Source organism: Callithrix jacchus, chromosome 12 (assembly GCF_049354715.1).
Source record: "Callithrix jacchus isolate 240 chromosome 12, calJac240_pri, whole genome shotgun sequence".
Lineage (NCBI taxonomy): Eukaryota > Metazoa > Chordata > Mammalia > Primates > Cebidae > Callithrix > Callithrix jacchus.
Genome location: NC_133513.1, coordinates 67461651 through 67477810, shown reverse-complemented (window position 1 = coordinate 67477810; position 16160 = coordinate 67461651). Strand labels below are relative to the sequence as shown.

At 38.7% G+C, this 16160-nt stretch overlaps 1 long non-coding RNA gene across 3 annotated transcripts in view; it reads right to left on the bottom strand.

Moving 5' to 3' along the window:
• Nucleotides 1-16160, bottom strand: part of LOC118146327 (uncharacterized) — a 78945-nt gene that overhangs the window by 55723 nt on the left and 7062 nt on the right. The gene's annotated exons all lie outside the window — the stretch shown is intronic.

Here is a 16160-nt window from a genome sequence, read left to right as displayed (position 1 = left end):
GACTGACTTCAATAGGCAGCACCATGAGTGTGCCGAGAAAAGGGGACCATTTCAAGTCACATGTCCTCACAGCACTATCCTAGGAAGGAGAAGCACTGGCATTTACTATTTGCACATGAACAGACCTGTCACCATGTTAAGTACTGGTTAAATTTTCAGCCATAACTATGTAACTATTCAGTTAACTCCTCCCTTCTGTCCCAGTCTTATCACTTACTCTGTGCCTTTGGACACATTACTGTCTTCTCTGAGTCTTGGTGTCCTCATTTGTAAATTATTTTATATGGTTGTTCTGAGTGACTTTTATTTTATTTTATTTTTTTAATAGAGAAAGGGTTTCACAATGTTGCCCAGGTTTTTCGCAAACTCCTGAGCTCAAACAATCTGCCTGTCTCAGCCTCCCAGAGTGCTGGGATTACAGGTGTGAGCCACCGCTCCTGGCTGTGAGTGACTTTCAAAGGGCTTTGAACATAGTAAGTGCGTATTCGTGTTACCTACAGGTATCATTACTATTATGGTGCTTGAATCCATCATTCTAAAAGTGAATGTGATTTAAAAAAAAACACCAGTTGATAAGCATCATCTGCACAGCGTAGATTCATAAGTTAACTACTGGTTACAAATAGTAGTTGAGAGTGTATCTAGAATCATCTTCAGAGGGTTGTAATAACAAGGAAGTCTTTCGATGCAGCTTTGTGAGGTGAAACAAGAAGAGCAGGCTGTTCTTCTCCCTCTTGGTTAGCACTACCATAACTTAGTGACAAAGGTCATTCCAACCAGTATCAAAGATAAATGCATATGCCCACCGCTGGAAAGAAAAAACAGACCTGAGTCTATCTATACTTTAAATTTTGGCTGCCTTTCACTAGCATACGATTATTACTAATCCCAGAAGAATTACCCCGAGTCAAAACACAGCATTTAGTTCTGAAAACAGAAATAGAGAATGTAAGATCTGGACAGAAACAAAAGCAAATGTAGTCTGCCATCCTGGCTCCCATTTTCAAGTGGAAACACCTGAAGAACAGAGAGGTGGCCTGCTCCTCTGTGTCAGAACTGAATCCAGAACCAAATCTTCCACCTGCACTGCCTCCCAATCAGGGGCTCACATCCTCTCTAACCAGGGGATGAGTTTCATCTTTGCCTTGGGTCAGTGATTGACCCAAGTCAACCACTTAACTAGCTAGGGCTCAAACTGAGATTTTCCTCTGGTTTACCTAGAGGGGACTTCCTAAAATAAAGGATGAGGATGACATAAAAGAGCAAATCTTACTTCATAGAACCATTTAATGGCTAAAAATAGATGTGATCAGTTTTCAAAAAGGAGAGCTATATATATGTACTTGAATGACTTAATAGTTAAAAATAGACATGACCAGTTTTCAAAAAGGAGAGCTATATGTATGTACTTGAAAAGATATTCAAAACATATAATTAAGTGAAAAGAAGTGCAGAACAGTCTACAGAATATCCATTAAACAGGCCAGCATATGGTGGCTCATGCCTGTAATCCCAGTACTTTTGGAGGCTGAGGCAGCTGGATCATTTGAGGTCAGGAGTTTGAGACCAGCCTGCCAACATGGTGAAACCCCATCTCTACTAAAAATACAAAAATCAGCTGGCTGTGGTGGCGCACACCTGTAGTCCCAGCTACTCGGGAGGCTGAGGCAGGGTAATTGCTTGAACCCAGGAGGCAGAGGTCGCAGTAAGCCCAGACTGTGCCACTGCACTCCAGTCTGGGTGACCGGGCGATACTCCATCTCAAAAAAAAAAATCCATAGACCAGCATGTGTTTGTGCGTGAGAGCAAGAGAGAAAGAGAGAGAGAGAGAGAGAGAGAGTCTGAGTGTGTGTACATGTACATAAGTATATGAAAAAAAAAAACTGGAAGATTTGCATCAAATTTTTAGCAACCCTCTTAGGAAAGGAATGGGATCAAGAAAACAAGAATAAGTAGAAGGCAAAAGGACACTTGCTTTTTTTTCTATTTATTTCAGCTGGTTTTAATTTTTTACAGCAAGAACTTTTTTTTATAGTGAATGTTACTTGTGCAATTATAAGCTTATTTAATATATTTCAATATATTATCCATGATCAATTATTACCTAAAGCATCCCCAAAACTTTTGCAAAATGTATCATAATAAAGGGAAACATTCGGCATGTGAAGTTAACTTGCTTCTGTTCTCAAACTAAGACACAGTGAAGCTGTATCTCTGCTGCAGCCCAGTAATAACACACAAATCTTGACTTGGTTATTAGCAGTGTCAGTAACACAAATATGATCTTAGAATATTAATTAAGCTTTAAAACATTTTAGGGGTATATAAAAATCTAAATACATCAGTATTCTAAGGTTTTTAATGAAGTATGCATATAAATATACATAAAACTTTCCTATCTATGCAGATAAGTTGTACTTTTAAAATTAATCTACATGAAATATATTTTAATTCATGGTGACTTTATTTTCCAAACCTCCTGGTGATTTTATGCTGGTAATCCGGCAGCAAAATAAAAATCAAGCTATATTAACCCCAACTAACAAAATTATCTTCTAATTTTACTTTTGCTTTAGGAAGTGGTAAATTATTTCACATTCAGAAATTTTTATTGGATAGTCCTTGTATCTGAATGTCAATTGAAATTTTAAACTTCTTGAATTTTAGTTCAGTTTTTCTGTGAAGCAGCAACAAAAAGTCCCAGCTGTAGTGTTGCTTATGTAGGGAAATCATCAGAGAACACGACTGAACCTCAGCTTGCACTAATAATGACTAGGTAGCCGTCATTTTTTAAAACAATGTCACAAAAGCTATTTCGATGCTGTCATGCTTAAGAATAATTAGTTTCCATCAAAGCAACAGATTATCTGTTCATGTTGTCCACTGGGTCATTACAATGAACAACCAATACAGATAAATGATATCTAATCTTTTCTGCTCTTCTATTGGGCTGATTGATGGTTATAACATCTCCAATATTATAAGGCAGAAAAATTATGCTGACATTTAGAAGCAAAAGCACAGCAAGATAAAACTAAAGTACAAAGCATGCCCAACACTATTGGTGGTGGCGGGGGGGAGAAATATCTAAAGACAAATAGAACTGAAAAACGAATGGCAATTAGGCCAAAGGAGAGTTATGGGAGGCAACGATTATACCTTGTGGGTGGCAGGCAGCTCAATTAATTATATAACAAGAAGGGGGACCCGGGCATTTCCGTAAGACACATTATTAAAAGGAATATTGACTTAAGCATCTTTTAAATTTTATGCCCTAAAAGAAGACAAAAGGGTTTCCCTAGTATTGATCTGCTCCTGAATCAGGTTGACTTTAAAGGATCACATAATGAGAAATGGTTGAGCAGCAAATGAGACTAAGAAGAAACTGCAATGACTTACAACTCATCACATTTACCAGGTTCAATAGATTCTATCTTTTCCATGTTGCTTTGTGTTCATGCTGTATCTGTCAGTCAGAATTGGAAGAGAACCGTTCAGCTTGCTCTAAATATGAAACAGCAATTTAGGACTGTACCTTTGGTTCAGTCTATTAGCATTGATCATATGTAGAAAAATTAGGTAATGAGGATAGCTTAGGCTGAGAGTCAAGACAAAATCTGCCTTCAGGTTATTTTAACACATATAAAAAAGAAAAATATACCAGTATAGTTGTTTTTGCCCCAGAGAGTGTTGATTCCAGCTGAAGATTTTTATTTTAAGCAGAAATAGGGGAATTTTTTAGCTCAGCAAATGCTAATGGGAATAGGCCCCTACTTAGAAAAGTCCACTCACTGTCATTTATCCTACCTACGTCAGTGTGGCTCACATTTTTTTTACACCAAATGTTTTTTAGATTTTCTCTGAGAATCAGCAGTTTTCCAGGAATACATTCTATATTCTTTCCATTAAAAAAAACTATGCTCCTTCTAAATGCAATGAGGCATCCTAGGTGGAATCTTGGAACAGAAAAAGAACATTTTTTGAAAAACTGGGGAAATCCAAATAAAGATTATAGTTTAGCTAATAGTATTATATCAATCAATGCTAAGATCTTAGTTTTGATAAATAGGCCACAGTTATTATGCAAGATGCCAACATTAGAGGAAACTGGGAGAAAGATTTGCAGGAACATTCTGTACCATCTTTGCAACTCTTCTGCAAATCTAAAATTATTCAAAGTAAGAAGTTTTAAAAAATATGCTCCCTGGGCACAATCCCTCTACCCCATCACACTTAAGAATTAATGGTAAGCTGGCAAATGAGCGGGTGCTTGTTAGACTTACACACAATGGCCTCATTGTGGTCCACTGGCAAGACTTCAATATCAAGATTGAAGAGTTGTAAAAAAAAAAAAAAAATCTAGATTTTTCTTCCTTAACACAGAGTGCAAGAATGAGAGCAAAAGAGAAAGGGGAAGAAAAAAGTGACAGGTGTGCTGTTTTCTTTAAGCCAGTGGTTCTCAACTGGGGACAATTTTGCATCCCCACCCCCTGCCCCAGGGAACATTTGGCAATGTCTGGAGACTTTCCGTTGTCACAGCTGGAAGGTGCTACTAGCATCCAGTAAGTAGAGACCAGGGAGGAGGCTACGTATCCCACAATGCCAGCAAAGCCCACTACAACAAAGAACTATCCAACCCAAAAAGTCAAAAGTGCCTACATTTAACAAACAAAACAATAACAACAACAAAACTTGCTTAAAGCAATTAAAATTCGAAAGCAAAATAGGCTGGGTGCAGTGGCTCATGCCTGTAATCCCAACACTTTGGGAAGCCGAGATGGGTGGATCAGTTGAGGTCAGGAGTTCAAGACCAGCCTGGCCAACATGGCAAACCCCATCTCTACCAAAAACACAAAAAGTAGCCGGATGTCTGTACCTGTAGAAGCCTGATTCTCCCAACTCACTTACTTGGGAGGCTGAGTTGGGAGAATCGATTGAACCCAGGAAGTGAAGGTGAGCTGAGATCTGGCTACTGCACTACAGAATAACTCTGTCTCAAAAAAACAAATAAATAAAAAGCAAAATAGGTGAGGGAAGAAATCAGACCAAAGAAAAGCTGTGCCAAGTCCTCCCTTTAAAAGGAATTCAATAAGGGTGGGAGAGACTTTACTAAGTAATGAATAACCCAAGCACAACTCACTGACAGCAACTGTTCCTGGAATCCCTACCCTTCTTCTTTCAGCTTATCCAAATTGGCTCTCCTTACTGAGCAGCTTAGCTCAAGTCAGACCTCTGGACTCTTTTACAATCTCACTGCCTTAAAGTTCATTGATAATTTTTCCCATGGTTTTCCCATTTCCTAAATTCACAGAACTTCTTCTGAGGATTATTTTTGATAATGCTTATAACTCATTTTACCCTTTACCTGGTTGTTGATAAATGCTTTTTTAATGTAACATATGTGCTAACTACCACATTTCACTGAATCTGAGACATCATCAGTTTAAAATGTACCATTATTTTATATACCAATAAAAATGAAAAGATGCTGCCATTTAGGCTACCAAATAGTTAATTATTATCAATTATTAGATGCATCCCAATAATATAAGCCTAAAGTGTGAAAAAATACTACCTTAGAAGTAATGACATATAATTTTATCACTCCTTTAGCATTTACTATGTTATTTTCACAATTATTGCATGAAAATATCTTATCTCCTTAAGCAGTTAAAAGCCTAAATACCTTCTATTTCTCTGCTCATTCCCAGCACCAAGATCAACACTACAGCCTTAGAATCAGTGGTGGGAAAGTAGTAATGATAATAGCACTTTACATGCCATGCAGCATGGGTAGCATTGTTATCCCCTTTAGTAGATGAGGAAAGCAAAGTGATAGACTATGCCCAAGGTCACCAAACAGGTTGGTGTGCGGCAGAACCCCAGTTCATGTAGTCAGTTCTTTTCATTGCAGAAGCCAGGTTCCCCATGTCTATGCTCCTCTGCCCTCAAAATGTGGACAAAAAAGCTACAATGGGCAGGTTTAGGATAGGAGGCTCTGACCACATGGTGCTTTTTTGACATACACCATGTGAGCTTTCATTTTACAGTAAGTTTTTATATTAGTTTGTTCTCAAATTGCTAGGAAGAAATACATAGGCCAGGCGCAATGGCTCACACCTATAATCCCAGCACTTTGGGAGGCCAAGGTTGGTAGATCACCTGAGGTCAGGAGTTCCAGACCAGCCTGGCCAAGATGCTGACACCCTGTCTCTACTGAAAATACAAAAATCAGCCTGATGTGGTGCAGCTGCCTGTAATCGCAGCTACTCAGGAGGCTGAGATAGAAGAATCACTTGAACTCAGGAGGCGGAGGTTTCAGTGAGCCGAGATCATGCCTCTGCACTCCAGCCTGAGTGACAGAGCTAGACTCAGTCTCAAAAAAAAGAAAAGAAAAGAAAAAGAAATACCTGAGACTATGTAGTTTATAAAGAAAACGGGTTTCACTGGCTCACAGTTCTGCAGGTTGTACAGGAAGTATGATGTTGGCATCTGCTCAGCTTCTGGGAAAGCTTCAGGAAACTTACAATCATGGTATAAGGCCAGAGAGGAGCAGACAGGGCTGGAGCAACAACAGAAAGGAGGCGGAGGTGCCACACACTTTTAAATTACCAGATCTCCTGAGAACTCTCACTCACTACTGAAAACAGTACCAAAGGATGCTGCTAAGATATTCATAAGACTCATTATCTGAGTATATCTGCTTAAAATACCCAATCCTGCCAAAAGTTGGAAGAATCTAAGATCCAATCACTTCCCACTAGGTCCTACCTCCTACACTGGGGACTACAGTTCTAGATGAGATTTAGTGGGGACACAGATCCAAACCATATCAGCTTAATCTTCACAAACAGGGCCGTTAGCAATAGCAACGAAAAACTAAACCAAAAATATTTGTTTAAAACTTTAAGCCACTAGAGGGCAAGTATTAATAATCCTCCCCAACAAACCAAAGATATCTAACAAATATGCTCTGAATGTGATGATCCCTTCGGTCACCCCATAGCAAATACTTTCTTTTAAACATTGCCACAGTATCAAATCATTTAAAACCATTGACAAGATATCACATCAATATTAAGAAACATTTCAGTAAAAGAACAGTAAAATAAATTCCATCTTCCAATTCCCTTCTCCCATATTCTAATGTCATACTTTTTCCCATAGGTTTATCCATTCTATATGATTGTGTACTGGCCTCAATTCATATTCTGCTCCTTCATACAATCTATCATAAGCTTCTTTCCAACTTTCTGTGCCAACCGTCAAAGCCATCATATTACATGCTAGCATATTTTCTCCTACATTTGGTTATTAAAGCATTTCTATTATGTTAAATATTTGGATAGTTTCCACTTTGTTAGCTTACAAGTTGAGTTGAGTTTCCCTCTATTGTAAATAACACCATTATGACCAAGCAGTGAAGGGAAGAGAGAATTTTTATGTCTATGGATTTATTTATTTAGTAACTAACCTTAGGTGTGGGATTATTGAGTCAAATCATACGAACATCTGTATGAGATAATTTCTTAATTGTTCAATAGCATAAAACAGAGATCCCCATATTGAATTATTTTATTGTCCTGAAAAAAAGGGGGGAGAAGGACCACAAAATTATAGAATAGTAATAGTTGGCATTTACATCTCACCTTATACTTTTCTTTTTTTTTTTCTTTTTAACTTAATTGGATTTGGACCTGAAGAAAGACACACCTTATACTTTTCAAAGTGCCTTTGCAAATGGAAAAAAATTTCTACTTCGCCCAGCTGTAAACACCTGAGTTTCTCAGGGACACAATTACTGAAGGAGCTCATAAATAACTCAAGTATGTTTAAGAGAGAATATCACAAGATCAAGCAATGTTTGTTACATTAAGAGATCAAATAAAGTCTGTCAAGGAAAAATAAATAAGGTACCTTTAAATTCTTTAAGTGAAATATTGATCAGATTGATCACAAGCATGCTAAAGGTATAATTACATCTGTCATGTAAACTCCACTTAGTTCATAAAGTATTGAACAGGAACAGTAATTGTCTTCCTGTTAATGAGGCTGTAGACTATATTCTCAGAGTGACTCACTTATTATTTAGTTTATTTTGAAATGGAGTGTGGCTCACCAGCGTCCAGCTAAATTGGATAGATTACTACCACCATTACCACCACCACCTCCCTCCAAAGTTGGGCTTCTGTCCAAAATATGCAATGAAGCTCTCACCAAAAACCAAAACCACACAATTCTTTGAGTCATAAGAAGGCCAAACTGTGCTCGAACCCAGAAGTTACTATTTCCCTTGACTTAATTTTTGTAACATAACCCATAACTTAAAATCATCCTAACGGAAGCTTTTTGTTTTTAAGTAAGGTTAAAAATTAACCAAATAAACTTGTGAATTATATGAAATAATATTTTCTTATATCTGTTTCTAGGCAAGCTCTACAAGATGACACATTATAATGGTAGAAGAGTGACAGGATCCACATCATTGTTTTGGATTGACCACCCCCCCCATGATGGATAAGCCTTCTCTGTTATTATGTATAAAACCTCCCCCTACTCTGTATACCCAGTACAAGTTTCCAAAAGGACTTTATTCTCATCACCTTTATATGTCTTAGTATATCTGCTTAAAATACCCAATCCTGCCAAAAGTTGGAAAAATCTAAGATGTCCTTCAGTAGGTGAATGGTTAACAAACTGTGGTACATCCAGACAGTGGGCTGTGATTTAGTGCTGAAGAGAAATGAGCTATCAAGCCATGAGAAAACATGAAATAACCTTAGGTTCATATCACTAAGTAAAAGAAGCCAATCTGAAAAGGCTACATGCTGTATGGTCCCAACTATACAACATTCTGGAAAAGACAAACCTACAGAGACAGTCAAAAGACCAGTGGCTTCCAGGGTTTAGGAAGGAGGAAGGAATGAGTAGGCAGAACACAGAGGATTTTTAGCACAGTGAAACTACTCTGTATGATATTATAATGGGGGATACATGTCATTATACATTTGTCCAAACCCACAGAATGTACAACACCAGGAGTGAATCCTAATGTAAACTATGGACTCTTGGTGATAAAGATGTGTCATTGTAGATTCATCAGTTGTAATAATTGTACTTAATGGGGGAGTCTACACCTTGGTGGGGTCAGAGGGTATATGAAAACTCTGTACCTTATGCTCAATTTTTGCTGCAATCCTAAAATTGCTCTAAAAAGTAAAGTCTATTTTTTTAAAAAGCCTTATCCTCACCTTCTTCACCTAGCTAAAACTACCTGACCTTCAAAATGCAGCTCATGGGTCACCTCCTAACTAATGTATTGTGTTTGTCCACTTTCTCACATCTCCCTCACCTGGACCTTGAGCCAGTTGAGGACAAGTACCTTGTTTTATCTGTCTTTGGATCTCTGGATCTAAGCACAAGCACAGAGCAAAGGCTCAGTAATGTTAGCTGCATGGGCTGGACATGGTGGCTCATGCCTATAATCCCAGCACTTTGGGAGGCCGAGGTGGGTGGATCACGAGGTCAAGAGATCGAGACCATCCTGGTCAACAAGGTGAAACCCTGTCTCTACTAAAAATACAAAAATTAGCTGGGCATGGTGGTGCATGCCTGTAGTCCCAGCTACTCAGGAGGCTGAGGCAGGAGAATTGCCAGAACCCAGGAGGCAGAGGTTGCCGTGAGCGGAGATCGCGCCATTGTACTCCAGCCTGGGTAACAACAGTGAAACTCCGTCTCAAAAAAAAAAGTTAGCTGCATGAATATGTGAGAGGAGAAGTCTTTTCCAACCAGCTCTAGTTTGGTGAAGAAAATATCTAGTTGGCCTTTGCAATTAGCCACATACAGAGATGTATCAGAAAAGGACAGAAAACTTCCCTAAACTAAAAAAAAAAAAAAAAAATCCAGCATTCTTCCATATTCCAGAAGTCTGTGGGATCCTTTTATCAGTAATCTAAGTGTTAAAATCCAAGCATCCTATAGCCCAAAACAGAGTTTTCAAAACACAAAAACAAAAAAACTCTATGAATCCTACTTTCACTTCAAGCCCCATAATGATTAAGAACAGGAAAAAAAAAATCAAAGCTCTTGTTTAAACCAGGTGAAAAGTGCATTCAAGAGCTCCCTCTGCCTTGCTTTCTGCCCACACAGTGCAGAAGTGTATAAAGTGCTGGATTGTGGAGAAAGCCTCACCGTGGTTCCAACCATGGAGAAAAAAGAAACTCCCTTGGATCCGATTTACATAGTCTCAAAACAAAACCTGACTTGACAGACATAAAGGGCATAAACATGGAGGAGAATAAGAACCTGAGAACCCCGTTGGCAAAGCGGATTCCGCCTAATGCAGGGTTTGAAGTGAGTAATTTGTAGCTAGGAGGTAGCGCTGTCATGCAAGGCATGGGCTATAGCTTACCTCCCACCTCACCAGAAAATAGTTTTGAAAATACCTCCAATTTGGGGCAGTCTAGCATACACAAAAGCAAACAATCAGTTCCTGAGAAAGTGCTTTTTGAGCCAGTCTCCATGAGACACAGGTGAGAAGCCGAGGTTAACTATAGGTAGACAGACAATAGGGGATTTATTTCATGTCACTCTCTGCCTTTATTATGCATTATCCTTTCTGCCTGAAACTTCAGATCACCCTAACCCCTTCAAGGACATCATTACTGAAAGGAGTTTGGGGAAGAATTAGCAGTCATCTTTTCACCCTCCAGCAACGACATCTTTCTCACAGGTTGTTGCAAGGCTTCCAAGTAATTTAACTTGTACACAGAGAACCTGGCACATAAAAGGTACAAGTAGCAGATGTAAAAGATCAAAAGCAGGGCTTGTCACTACTGGGGTGGGGTGAGGTGGGGGCATGTGGACCACTGGGCTCAGCCCTCAGTTCAAAAAATGGCCTCTGATTTAGACTTCTGAAATCATCTCTGAATAAGGTTATACATACAATTTACAGATATAAACCAAGAGATGGAAAGAAGTTCTTTTGCCAGCTTTCAAACTATGTTCCACAACTGGACCATATCCCCTGTATTGTTCCCTTTCTTTAAATTATAAAATTGTCTTAAGGCTGGCACAACATACTACATTGCAATATATTTTTATATTAAAAGTGGTGATTTGCTAGATACGAATGTTTGCAATACAAAAATATGGAGCAATTTATGTAACTCTGCTTTTGGCATTTTCCATTTTAAAAAATTTACTATGAAGCTTTAAAAAAAAAGGTAAAAGTGGCCTGATTCTCTCATAATACTGAGATCTGTGTTATAGTGAACCCCAAGTTTGTCTTCAAAGGATCAGTATGTCAGTATGTCCAGCTCTCTATTCTTTAATTCTCTATTTTAAAGTTTAACTTCCTTGTAATTCCAGTAAACAAACTTCACCAGTTCTAATCAGTAGTTCACACCTGTTCCCCCTCCCCCCAGCTCCATCCTGACTCATCCCAGTCACCTAGGTCTCCCCTGGCTACCTGCTCTGATCTGCCCATTATTGTCCTGCCTGCCAAAACACCCACCCTGCCGCTCCAGCTCAGACTCCTGGTCTTTTTAAAATAGCCAGTTGGCTTTAGTCTTGCTTGTGCAGTCTAACCCTAGCCAACAGGGGAACAACACAGCAGTAGGGATGACCCCGGTCAGGCATAAGTACCCCTTCCCTGCTCGTCCAAGCATAGAGCGGTCATCATTGCTCCATCTGTGCACCACACCCTTCTATAGAAGTAAACTGCCTTGCTGGGAGGATTTCTCTTTGAGTGCTATTTCTTTTGTGGCATCGAAATTTTACTTTTAATATCCAGATTGGAGAACTGTAGTTTCTGGGTCCTTTTTGGAAGAGATTAGCAAATGCACAACCAGCAATCTGTGTAGATCAGTGCTGGCTCCTAGAAATATAATGCAAGCCACAAATATTAGCTACATAGGTGATTTTAAATTTCCTTGTAATCACATTTTAAGAAATAAAATGATATGTGGAAATTAATCATAACAATGTATTTTGTTAACAAAATATATGTAAAATAGCATTTTAAGTGCTATCAGTAAAAACTTATTAATGTAATATTTTTCCTTTCTTTTGTACAAAGTCTACAATCTGTGTACAAAGTCTACAATGCTGTGCTTTACACCCACAGCATACCTCAATTTGAACTCACCACGTTTCAAATGCTCAGTAGTCATGTGTAGCTAATGACTACCATCTTGGACAGCACAGGTCAAGAAACCATAATCTGCAGAATTTTCCCTTCAGGTTTATTTGCATGAGTGATGTCTGGGCACTTGCCATTTTAATGGTTAACAGTGGCATTTAAAAGAAGGCAGTGGAAAAAAAGATGTAAGAGATGGCAACTGACACCTAGTGGACCTGAAATGAACATTTTTAGCAAGAAAACCAACTAAGCATCCATAATTTAACAAAAATGTAAGAACAAGAAATCTTTTCTGATTTCTGATAGTTTTCCCAGGTCATGACTCCCTCAATGGAAAATGTTCTGTGAACATTTTCGCAACAAGAAATCAACTTTGAAAAAGTTCAGAGATTCTGAACTGACTGATTCTGGAATACACAAAATAAATTAAATTTCATGAGCAAATGATAAGGTGCTTTATCAGAAGGACCTCTGGACTCGGGCTCCTCAGCTTGGCTTCATGAAAGCAGTCCATTTCTACCTGTCTCAAATATTAGGTTTCTGCATAAAAGTTTAAATATGGCCAAGCATGATGGTTCTTGCCTGTAATCCCAGCACTTTGGGAGGCTGAGGCAGGTGGATCATTTGAGCTCAGGGGTTCAAGACCAGCCTGACCGACATGGTGAAACCCTGTCTCTATTAAAAATTTAAAAATTAGGTAGGCATGGTGGTGTACATTTGTAATCCTAGCTACTTGGGAGGTTGAGGCAGGAGAATCACTTAAACCCAGGAGATGGAGGTTGTAGTGAGCCGAGATTACGCCACTGCATTCCAGCCTGGGCAACAGAGCAAGACTCCATCTCAAAATAAAACAAGTTTGTTTGAATAAAAACAGTTCCTCGTGCAGTAGAAAAGAAATCAAAAAACTACTGGACAAAATGACCTCCTAGCTATTTGAAATAAGTCAAACTTACGTTTTCACTTATATGACGTTCTGGAAAAGGAAAAACTGCAGGGATAGAAGTCAAATTGGTGGCTGTCAGGGACTGAAGGAGGAAATAGGGATGAGGGAAAGAACTGATTACAAAGAGAAACAGGGAGCTTTTTGGAGTAATGGAAATATTCCATATGTTTATGGTGGTGCTCTACACCTAAAAAAGGTATCTTTCTTATATATAAACTATATCACAATATAGGTGACCCTGTAAAATGACCTACCTAAGTCCCCTTTGTCTCTAACTTCTAGAAATCTTGGGGATGTCAGCTCTCAGGCAGAATGTGTGAAATGCAATTTGAACATTTAGACTACCATTGCTTATTTTTTAAACTTTGTTACTGGGCATTCATGGGCTTTTATCCTTAAGTTCATATCCCTTTTTTTGTCAGTAACATCCCATTTCTTTTTGAGGAGTTAATTCTCCATCAAATGCTATCTTGGTGAGGCTGTCATTCCAATCCTCTCCTACCCAAGAAATGGCATGTGACCCTAGCTTTGCCAACTACACTCTCTTTTCCAAGACTTCAAATCTTCATAATAAAGGGAAGAATGATGTCCTCTCAAGAAGTGTGAGTTGATTGCCGTCACCTAGACCTCTAAAGCAGCCCTTGCTCTTATCTCTTTCTGATTTTGTTTCCTAGCCAATGCCAAGTCTTCCACTTCTGTATCAGAATAATGCATAACAGCTCATCCAGTACCATCGCTAACCCCTCTGGCAGGCTACTATAGAGGCTAGACATTAAAACTACATTTCCCAGAGTCCCTTGCAACTAGAGTTCATATGTGATTTGTACCTGCAGGAGATTGGGAAGATTGGGAAGACAGTTGTGAGTTACATGAGATGGTAGCTTCACACAGGAGATAAGGTCATCTTGGGCAACTTGGGTAGAAGTTCTGTTGTTTGTAATCCAAGAATCCTACTAATACATCTAGTCATCTAGTCATTCAGTAAATTATTGCTGGACATCTGCTATGGGCCAAGTATTATATTAGAACCTGAGGATATAAAGATGATAGAAACAGTATCCATGCCTTACACTCAACCACATGGATGAGTAGTAAAGATACCATGTTGAGAGAAGAAAGACTCAAAAGGGTATATCCAATATTATTCCATTTATATGAAGTTCAAGAAGAAGCCAAATAAATCTATGATAGAAGTCACAGATTATGACAGAAGTCAGAAGAGTGGTCACCTCTGAGGAAGTGATATTTGACTAAGAAGAGACCCAGAGAAGCTTTCTTAAGTTTTGGAAATGCTCTGTAGCTTGATCTGGAAATGTAAAATATCGTCAGGCTGTACACTAAATATTAGTGCATTTTAGGAATATTACATGTAAATTAAAAGAATGTTAAGAACCCCATAACCTAGCTGGAGAGCCAAGCATCATTTAGAAAACTCAAATGTAGGTGATGAGTGCTGAGAGATGGGAATTAGATCCTATCGAGTTACAAGAAACAAGACATGAACTCTCCCTAAAGCAGGCATGTCGGTGGCAATCAAGGAAGATAACGTGTGGGTAGACTGAAAAGGTCCTTAAATGCCAAGATAATAAAAATATTTTTAACAAAACTATCATCCATTTTTCTTTTGGAACAGGAAGCTACATTTTTATTGAGATAGGGTCTTCTCTGTTGTTCAGGCTAGAGTGCAGTGGTACAATCATAGCTCACCAAACCTTCAAACTCCTGGGCTCAAGTGATACTCTCCTGAGCCTCCTGAGCAGGTAGCTAGGACCACAGGTATGTACCACCACACCTGGCTCATTTTTAAAATTTTTTTTGTAGACAGGGGTCTCACTACGTTGCCGAAGCTGGTCTCAAACTCTTGGCTTCAAGAAATCATTCTGCCTTGGCCTCCCAAAGCATTGGGATTAAGGCCAATTATGAGCCACCATGCCTGACCAAAACGCTAATTTTTTTAAAGAAAGAAAAATTAATTTTATTCTCATCATAGGTCTTTCTCGGGCTTTTACGGAATATAATATCCTTCTACGAATTATTTGAAGTATCCTACATTCAAACTGCTAGTCAAAAAATTAAAATTTTAATTTTTAATTTAAAAAACGCAAAATTAATTTAAAAAATACAAAAACAACTATAAAAAACCTTTGCGCTCACCAGAGCATATAATTCTTCTACTCTATAATTTGTAACAGCCAGACACAGTGGCTCACCCTTGCAATCCCAGCTACTCAGGGAGCTGAAGCAGGAGGATCACTTATTTGAGCCCAGGAGTTTGAGTCCAACCTGGGCAACAAAGCTAGAGCATGTCTCTTAAAAAAAAAAAAAAAAAAAGCCGGGCGCGGTGGCTCAAGCCTGTAATCCCAGCACTTTGGGAGGCCGAGGTGGGTGGATCACGAGGTCAAGAGATCCAGACCATCCTGGTCAACACGGTGAAACCCCGTCTCTACTAAAAATACAAAAAATCAGCTGGGCATGGTGGCACGTGCCTGTAATCCCAGCTACTCAGGAGGCTGGGGCAGGAGAATTGCCTGAACCCAGGAGGCGGAGGTTGCGGTGAGCCGAGATCGCGCCATTGCACTCCAGCCTGGGTAACAAGAGGGAAACTCCGTCTCAAAAAATAAATTAATTAATTAATTAAATAAAATAAAAAGTAACACGATGCTGAAACTAGTTTTGCTTTTGATTTTCCAGTTTAAGATTTCCTTAAGGCAATCCTGAAGGTTTAGAACCCAAAGAAAATAAGAATTGTATTTACTATTATTGGAAGTCTCCCATCCTTTCAATTCAACTCTTAAATGATTACTATGTAACCCCTAAACTCAGATGAATGTCAGGTGGGCCTAGATATTGACCTTTAAAGAGGTTTCAGTGTAATCGTAAACAAAATTATAGTGCTGCTTGACGAATAAAAAGTAACTTTTAGGCGTCTTTTCTTGTTTGTCCTATATTTTTAAGGAACTACTCCTTATTTCAGGGTGTTTGCCCTTTTACTTCAGTAAGAGCAATACTGTATTTAAAGACTATGAACTGTTTAAATCTGTTTTAAACACAACAAGGTATAAGCACATACACAGA